The sequence below is a fragment of the Triticum urartu genome, chromosome 6 (assembly GCF_003073215.2).
Source record: "Triticum urartu cultivar G1812 chromosome 6, Tu2.1, whole genome shotgun sequence".
In the NCBI taxonomy this organism is placed as follows: Eukaryota; Viridiplantae; Streptophyta; class Magnoliopsida; order Poales; family Poaceae; genus Triticum; species Triticum urartu.
This window is the reverse complement of record NC_053027.1, coordinates 298591911-298600609: the sequence shown is the minus strand read 5'-3', so window position 1 is coordinate 298600609 and position 8699 is coordinate 298591911.

Sequence of the window (8699 nt, the reverse complement as noted above, 5' to 3'; positions counted from 1 at the left end):
ACTATCTAATATTTAAGAATTTCAGATCGTGGTATTTTATTCAAACAGCAAGCAAAGCAAAATAAAATAAAATGATGCTCCAAGCAAAACACATATCATGTGGCGAATAAAAATATAGCTCCAAGTAAAGTTACCGATGAACGAAGACGAAAGAGGGGATGCCATCCGGGGCATCCCCAAGCTTAGGATCTTGGTTGTCCTTGAATATTACCTTGGGGTGCCTTGGGCATCCCCAAGCTTAGGCTCTTGCCACTCCTTATTCCATAGTCCATCGAATCTTTACCCAAAACTTGAAAACATCACAACACAAAACTTAACAGAAAACTCGTAAGCTCCGTTAGTATAAGAAAATAAATCACCACTTAGGTATTGTTGTGATCTCATTATTAATTCATATTGGTGTAATATCTACTGTATTCGAACTCATCTATGGTTCACACCCTCCAATACTACTCATAGATTCATCAAAATAAGCAAACAACACATAGAAAACAGAATCTTTAAAAAACAGAACAATATGTAGTAATCTGGATCAAACGTATACTTCTGGAACCCCAAAAATTCTAAAATAAATTTCTAGACTTGAGGAATTTATCTATTAATCATCTGCAAAAATAATTAACTAAATATCACTTTCCAAATAAAAATGGCAGCAGTTCTCGTGAGCGCTAAAGTTTCTGTTATTTACAGCAAGATTAAAAAGACTTTCCCCAAGTCTTCCCAACGGTTCTACTTGGCACAAACACTAATTAAAAGCATAAAACCACATATAAACAGTGGCTAGATGAATTATTTATTACTAAACCGGAGAAAAAAGTAAAGAACAAAAATAAAATTGGGTTGCCTCCCAACAAGCGCTATCATTTAATGCCCCTAGCTAGGCATGATGATTTCAATGATGCTCACATAAAAGATAAGAATTGAAATATAAAGAGAGCATCATGAAGAATATGACTAGCACATTTAAGTCTAACCCACTTCCTATGCATAGGGATTTTGTGAGCAAACAATTTATGGGAACAATAATCAACTCGCACAGGAAGGCAAAACAAGCATAACTTTAAAACTTTAAGCACATAGAGAGGAAACTTGATATTATTGCAATTCCTACAAGCATATGTTCCTCCCTCATAATAAGTTTTAGTAGCATCATAAATGAATTCAACAATATAATCATCACATAAAGCATTCTTTTCATGATCTACAATCATAGAATTTTTATTACTCTCCACATAAGCGAATTTCTTCTCATGAATAGTAGTGGGAGCATAATCCAATTGAAAATTAAAATCAAGATGACAAGTTTCATGGTTATCATTGTTCTTTATATCATACATGTCATCACAATAATCATCATAGGTAGCAACTTTGTTCTCATAATCAATTGGAACCTCTTCCGAAATAGTGGAATCATTACTAAATAAAGTCATGACCTCTCCAAATCCACTTTCATAATTATCACAATAAGATTCAACACCCTCCAAAATAGTGGGATCATTACTTCCTAAAGTTGACACTCTTCCAAACCCACTTTCATCAATATAATCATAATAAATAGGAGGCATGCTATCATCACAATAAATTTTCTCATCTAAACTTGGGGAACAAAAAATATCATCTTCGTCAAACATAGCATCCCCAAGCTTATGGCTTTGCATATCATTAGCATCATAGATATCCAAGGAATTCATACTAACAATATTGCAATCATGCTCTCATACAAAGATTTAGTGCCAAACATTCTAATGCATTCTTCTTCTAACACTTTGGCACAATTATCAGAATCCTTATTTTCATGAAAGACATTAAAAAGATGAAGCATATGAGATACCCTTAATTCCATTTTTTTGTAGTTTTCTTTTATAAACTAAACTAATGATAAAACAAGAAACAAAAAGATTCGATTGCAAGATCTAAAGACATACCTTCAAGCGCTAACCTCCCCGGCAACGGCGCCAGAAAAGAGCTTGATGTCTACTACACAACCTTCTTCTTATAGACGTTGTTGGGCCTCCAAGTGCAGAGGTTTGTAGGACAGTAGCAAATTTCCCTCAAGTGGATGACCTAAGGTTTATCAATCCGTGGGAGGCGTAGGATGAAGATGGTCTCTCTCAAGCAACCCTGCAACCAAATAACAAAGAGTCTCTTGTGTCCCCAACACACCCAATACAATGGTAAATTGTATAGGTGCACTAGTTCGGCGAAGAGATGGTGATACAAGTGCAATATGGATGGTATATATAGGTTTTTGTAATCTGAAAATATAAAAACAGCAAGGTAACTAATGATAAAAGTGAGCACAAACGGTATTGCAATGCTAGGAAACAAGGCCTAGGGTTCATACTTTCACTAGTGCAAGTTCTCTCAACAATAATAACATAACTGGATCATATAACTATCCCTCAGCATGCAACAAAGAGTCACTCCAAAGTCACTAAGACCGGAGAACAAACGAAGAGATTATGGTAGGGTACGAAACCACCTCAAAGTTATCCTTTTTGATCGATCTATTCAAGAGTCCGTAGTAAAATAACATGAAGCTATTCTTTCCGTTCAATCTATCATAGAGTTCGTACTAGAATAACACCCTAAGACACAAATCAACCAAAACCCTAATGTCACCTAGATACTCCAACGTCACCTCAAGTATCCGTGGGTATGTGATACGTCTCCAACATATCTATAATTTTTGATTGTTCCATGCTATTATATTATCAACCTTGGATGTTTTATATGCATTTATATGCTATTTTATATAATTTTTGGGACTAACCTATTAACCCAGAGCCCAGTGTCAGTTTCTGTTTTTCCCATGTTTCAGTGTTTCGCAGAAAAGGAATATCAAACGGAGTCCAAACGGAATGAAACCTTCGGAAAAGTTATTTTTGGAAAGAAAGCAATACAGGAGACTTGGAGTGCACGTCAGGGGATCAATGAGGAAGCCACGAGGCAGGGGGCGCGCCCACCGCCCTGGGCACGCCCTCCACCCTCATGGGCCCCTCGTGGCTCCCATGATGTATTTCTTCTGCCTATATATACATATACCCTAAAACTATCGGGGAGCATAATAGATCGGGAGTTCCGCCGCCAGAAGCCTCCGTAGACACTGAAACCAATCTAGACCCGTTCCGGCACCCTGCCCGAGGGGGAATCCCTCCCCGGTGGCCATCTTCATCATCCCGGTGCTCTCCATGACGAGGAGGGAGTAGTTCTCCCTCGAGGCCGAGGGTATGTACCAGTAGCTATGTGTTTTATCTCTCTCTCTTGTGTTCTTTAGGTGATATGATCTTGATGTATCGCGAGCTTTTCTATTATAGTTGGATCTTATGACGTTTCTTCCCCCCTCTACTCTCTTGTAATGAATTGAGTTTTCCCTTTGAAGTTATCTTATCGGATTGAGTCTTTAAGGATTTGAGAACACTTGATGTATTTCTTGCGTGGGATACCTGTGGTAACAATGGGGTATTCTATTGATCCACTTGATGTATGTTTTGGTGATCAACTTGCGGGTTCCGCCCCTGAACCTATGCATAGGGGTTGGCACACATTTTCGTCTTGACTCTCCGGTAGAAAATTTGGGGCACTCTTTGAGGTTCTATGTGTTGGTTGAATAGATGAATCTGAGATTGTGTGATGCATATCGTATGATAATACCCATGGATACTTGAGGTGACATTGGAGTATCTAGGTGACATTAGGGTTTTGGTTGATTTGTGTCTTAAGGTGTTATTCTAGTACGAACTCTAGGGCTGTTTGTGACACTTATAGGAATAGCCCAACGGATTGATTGGAAAGAATAACTTTGAGGTGGTTTTGTACCCTACCATAATCTCTTAGTTTGTTTTCCGCTATTAGTGACTTTGGACTGACTCTTTGTTACATGTTGAGGGATAGTTATGTGATCCAATTATGTTATTATTTTTGAGCGAACTTGCACTAGTGAAAGTATGAACCCTAGGCCTTGTTTCAACGCATTGCAATACCGTTTACGCTCACTTTTATCATTAGTTACCTTGCTGTTTTTATATTTTCAGATTACAAAAACCTTTATCTACCATCCATATACCACTTGTATCACCATCTCTGCGCCGAACTAGTGCACCTATACAATTTACCATTGTATTGGGTGTGTTGGGGACACAAGAGACTCTTTGTTATTTGGTTGCAGGGTTGCTTGAGAGAGACCATGTTCATCCTACGCCTCCTACGGATAGATAATCCTTAGGTCATCCACTTGAGGGAAATTTGCTACTGTCCTACAAACCTCTGCACTTGGAGGCCCAACAACGTCTACAAGAAGAAGGTTGTGTAGTAGACATCAAGCTCTTTTCTAGCACCGTTGCCGGGGAGGTGAGTGCTTGAAGGTATATCTTTAGATCTTGCAATCAAATCTTTTTGTTTCTTGTTTTAGCACTAGTATAGTTTATAAAAGAAAACTACCAAAAAATGGAATTGAGGGTATCTCATATGCTTCATCTTTTTAATATCTATCATGAAAATAAGGATTCCGATAATTGTGCTCAATTTCTAGAGGAAGAATGCATTAAAATGTTTATCACTAAATATTTGAATGATGAGCATGATTGCAATGTTGTTAGTATCAATTCCTTGAATATCCATGATGCTAATGATATGCAAAGCCACAAGCTTGGGGAAGCTATGTTTGATGAAGATGATATTTTTTGTCCCCCAAGTTTTGATGAGAAAATTTATTATGATGAAAGCATGCCTCCTATTTATGATGATTATAGTGATGAAAGTGGATTTGGAGAGGTCATGACTTTATTTAGTGATGAATCCACTATTTCGGAAGAGGTTCCAATTGATTACGAGAACAAAGTTATTGTCTATGATGATTATTGTGATGACTTGTATGCTATAAAGAATAATGATATCCATGAAACTTGTCATCATGATTTTAATTTTCAATTGGATTATGCCTCACATGATAGTTATTTTGTTGAGTTTGCTCCCACTACTATTCATGAGAAGAAATTTGCTTATGTGGAGAGTAATAAAAATTCTATGCTTGTGGATCATGAAAATAGTGCTTTATGTGCTGGTTATATTGTTGAATTCATTCATGATGCTACTGAAAATTATTATGAGGGAGGAATATATGCTTGTAGGAATTGCAATATTATCAAGTTTCCTCTCTATGTGCTTAAAGTTATGAAGTTATGCTTGTTTTACCTTCCTAGGCAAGTTGATTCTTGTTACCATAAGTTGTTTGCTCACAAAATTCCTATGCATAGGAAGTGGGTTAGACTTAAATGTGCTAGTCACATTCTTCATGATGCTCTCTTTATGTTTCAATTCTTATCCTTTATGTGAGCATCGTTGAAATCATCATGCCTAGCTAGGGGCGTCAAACGATAGCGCTTGTTGGGAGGCAACCCAACTTTATTTTTGTTACTTGCTTTTTGCTCCTGTTTAGTAATAAATAATTTATCTAGCCTCTGTTATTATTGAGTTTTTTACGTTTTAATTAGTGTTTGTGCCAAATAGAACCGTTGGGAAGACTTGGGGAAAGTCTTGTTGATCTTACTGTAAAAAACAGAAACTTTAGCGCTCACAAGAATTGCTGCCATTTTTTATTTGAGAGTGCCATTTAGTTAATTATTTTTGAAGATTATTAATAGATAAATTACTCACGTCCAGCAATTTATTTTAGAATTTTTCGGGTTCCAGAAGTTTGCGTTAGTTATAGATTACTACATACTGTTCAGTTTTTGACAGATTCTGTTTTTCATGTGTTGTTTGCTTATTTTGATGAATCTATGGCTAGTAAAAGAGTTTATAAACCATAGAGAAGTTGGAATACAGTAGTTTTAACATCAATATAAATAAAGAATGAGTTCATTACGGTACCTTCAAGTGGTGTTTTGTTTTCTTTCGCTAACGGAGCTTACGAGTTTTCTATTAAGTTTTGTGTTGTGAAGTTTTCAAGTTTTGGGTAAAAGATTCGATGGATTATGGAACAATGAGTGGCAAGAGCCTAAGCTTGGGGATTTCCAAGGCACCCCAAGGTAATATTCAAGGACAACCAAAATCCTAAGCTTGGGGATGCCCCGGAAGGCATCCCCTCTTTCGTCTTTGTTCATCGGTAACTTTACTTGGAGCTATATTTTTATTCACCACATGATATGTGTTTTGCTTGGAGCATCATTTTATTTTCTTTTCTTTTTCTTGCTGTTTGAATAAAATACCAAGATATGAAATTCTTAAATGTTAGAGAGTCTTCATATAGTTGCATAATTATTCGACTACTCATTGATCTTCACTTATATCTTTCGGAGTAGTTTATTGTTGCTCTAGTGCTTCACTTATATCTTTTTAGAGCACAGAGGTGGTTTTATTTTTAAGAAATTAATAAACTCCCATGCTTCACTTATATCATTTTGATAGTCTCTAAACAGCATGGTAGTTTGCTTTGGTTATGAATTTAGTCCTAATATGATGGTCATCCAAGATGAATATAATAAAAACTTTCATATAAAGTGCATTGAATACTATGAGATGTTTGATACTTGATGATTGTTTTGAGATATGAGGATGGTAATATTAGAGTCATGCTAGTGAGTAGTTGTGAATTTGAGAGATACTTGTGTTAAAGTTTGTGATTCCCGTAGCATGCACGTATGGTGAACCGTTATGTGATGAAGTCAGAGCATGATTTATTTATTGATTGTCTTCCTTATGAGTGGCGGTTGGGGACGAGCGATGGTCTTTTCCTACCAATATATCCCCCTAGGAGCATGCGCGTAGTACTTTGTTTTGATAACTAATAGATTTTTGCAATAAGTACGTGAGTTCTTTATGACTAATGTTGAGTCCATGGATTATACACACTCTCACCCTTCCACCATTGCTAGCCTCTCTAGTACCGCGCAACTTTCGCCGGTACCATAAACCCACCATATACCTTCCTCCAAACAGCCACCACACCTACCTATTATGGCATTTCCATAGCCATTCTGAGATATATTGCCATGCAAATTTCCACCGTTCCGTTATTATGACACGTTCCATCATTGTCATATTGCTTTGCATGATCATGTAGTTGACATCGTATTTGTGGCAAAGCCACCATTCATAATTCTTTCATACATGTAACTCTTGAGTCATTGCACATCCCGGTACACTACCGGAGGCATTCATATAGAGTCATATTTTCTTCTAAGTATCGAGTTGTAATTCTTGAGTTGTAAGAAAATAAAAGTGTGATGATCATCATTATTAGAGCATTGTCCCAGTGAGGAAAGGATGATGGAGACTATGATTCCCCCACAAGTCGGGATGAGACTCCGGACGAAAAATAAAAAAAGAGAAAAAAAGAGTCCATAAAAAAAGAGAAAAGGCCCAAATAAAAAAAATAAAAAAATAAAAAAATGAGAGAAAAAGAGAGAAGGGGCAATGCTACTATCCTTTTACCACACTTGTGCTTCAAAGTAGCACCATGATCTTCATGATAGAGAGTCTCCTATGTTGTCACTTTCATATACTAGTGGGAATCTTTCATTATAGAACTTGGCTTGTATATTCCAATGATGGGCTTCCTCAAAATGCCCTAGGTCTTCGTGAGCAAGCAAGTTGGATGCACACCCACTTAGTTTCTTTTGTTGAGCTTTCATGCATTTATAGCTCTAGTGCATCCATTGCATGGCAATCCCTACTCACTCACATTGATATCTATTAATGGGCATCTCCATAGCCCGTTGATACGCCTAGTTGATGTGAGACTATGTTCTCCTTTTTGTCTTCTCCACAACCACCATTCTATTCCACCTATAGTGCTATGTCCATGGCTCATGCTCATGTATTCCCTGAAGATTGAATAAGTTTGAGAACATCAAAAGTATGAAACAAATGCTTGGCTTGTCATCGGGGTTGTGCATGATTTAAATACTTTGTGTGGTGAAGATGGAGCATAGCCAGACTTTATGATTTTGTAGGGATAGCTTTCTTTGGCCATGTTATTTTGAGAAGACATGATTACTTGGTTAGTATGCTTGAAGTATTATTATTTTTATGTCAGTATTAAACTTTTGTCTTGAATCTTATGGATCTGAATATTCTTGCCAAACTGAAGAGAATTACTTAGAGAAATATGTTAGGTAGCATTCCACATCAAAAATTCTGTTTTTATCATTTACCCACTCGAGGACGAGCAGGAATTAAGCTTGGGGATGCTGATACGTCTCCAAGATATCTATAATTTTTGATTGTTCCATGCTATTACATTATCAACCTTGGATGTTTTATATGCATTTATATGCTATTTTATATGATTTTTGGGACTAACCTATTAACCCAGAGCCCAGTGCCAGTTTCTGTTTTTCCCTCGTTTCAGTGTTTCGTAGAAAAGGAATATCAAACGGAGTCCAAACGGAATGAAACCCTGAGAAAAGTTATTTTTGGAAAGAAAGCAATACAGGGGACTTGGAGTGCACGTCAGGGGATCAACGAGGAAGCCACGAGGCAGGGGGCGCACCCACCCCCTGGGCACGCCCACCACCCTCGTGGCTCCCCTGATGTATTTCTTCCGCCTATATATATCCATATACCCTAAAACTATCGGGGAGCAGAATAGATCGGGAGTTCCGCCGCCAGAAGCCTCTGTAGCCACCGAAAACCAATCTAGACCCGTTTCGGCACACTGCCGGAGGGAGAATCCCTCTCCGGTGGCCATCTTCATC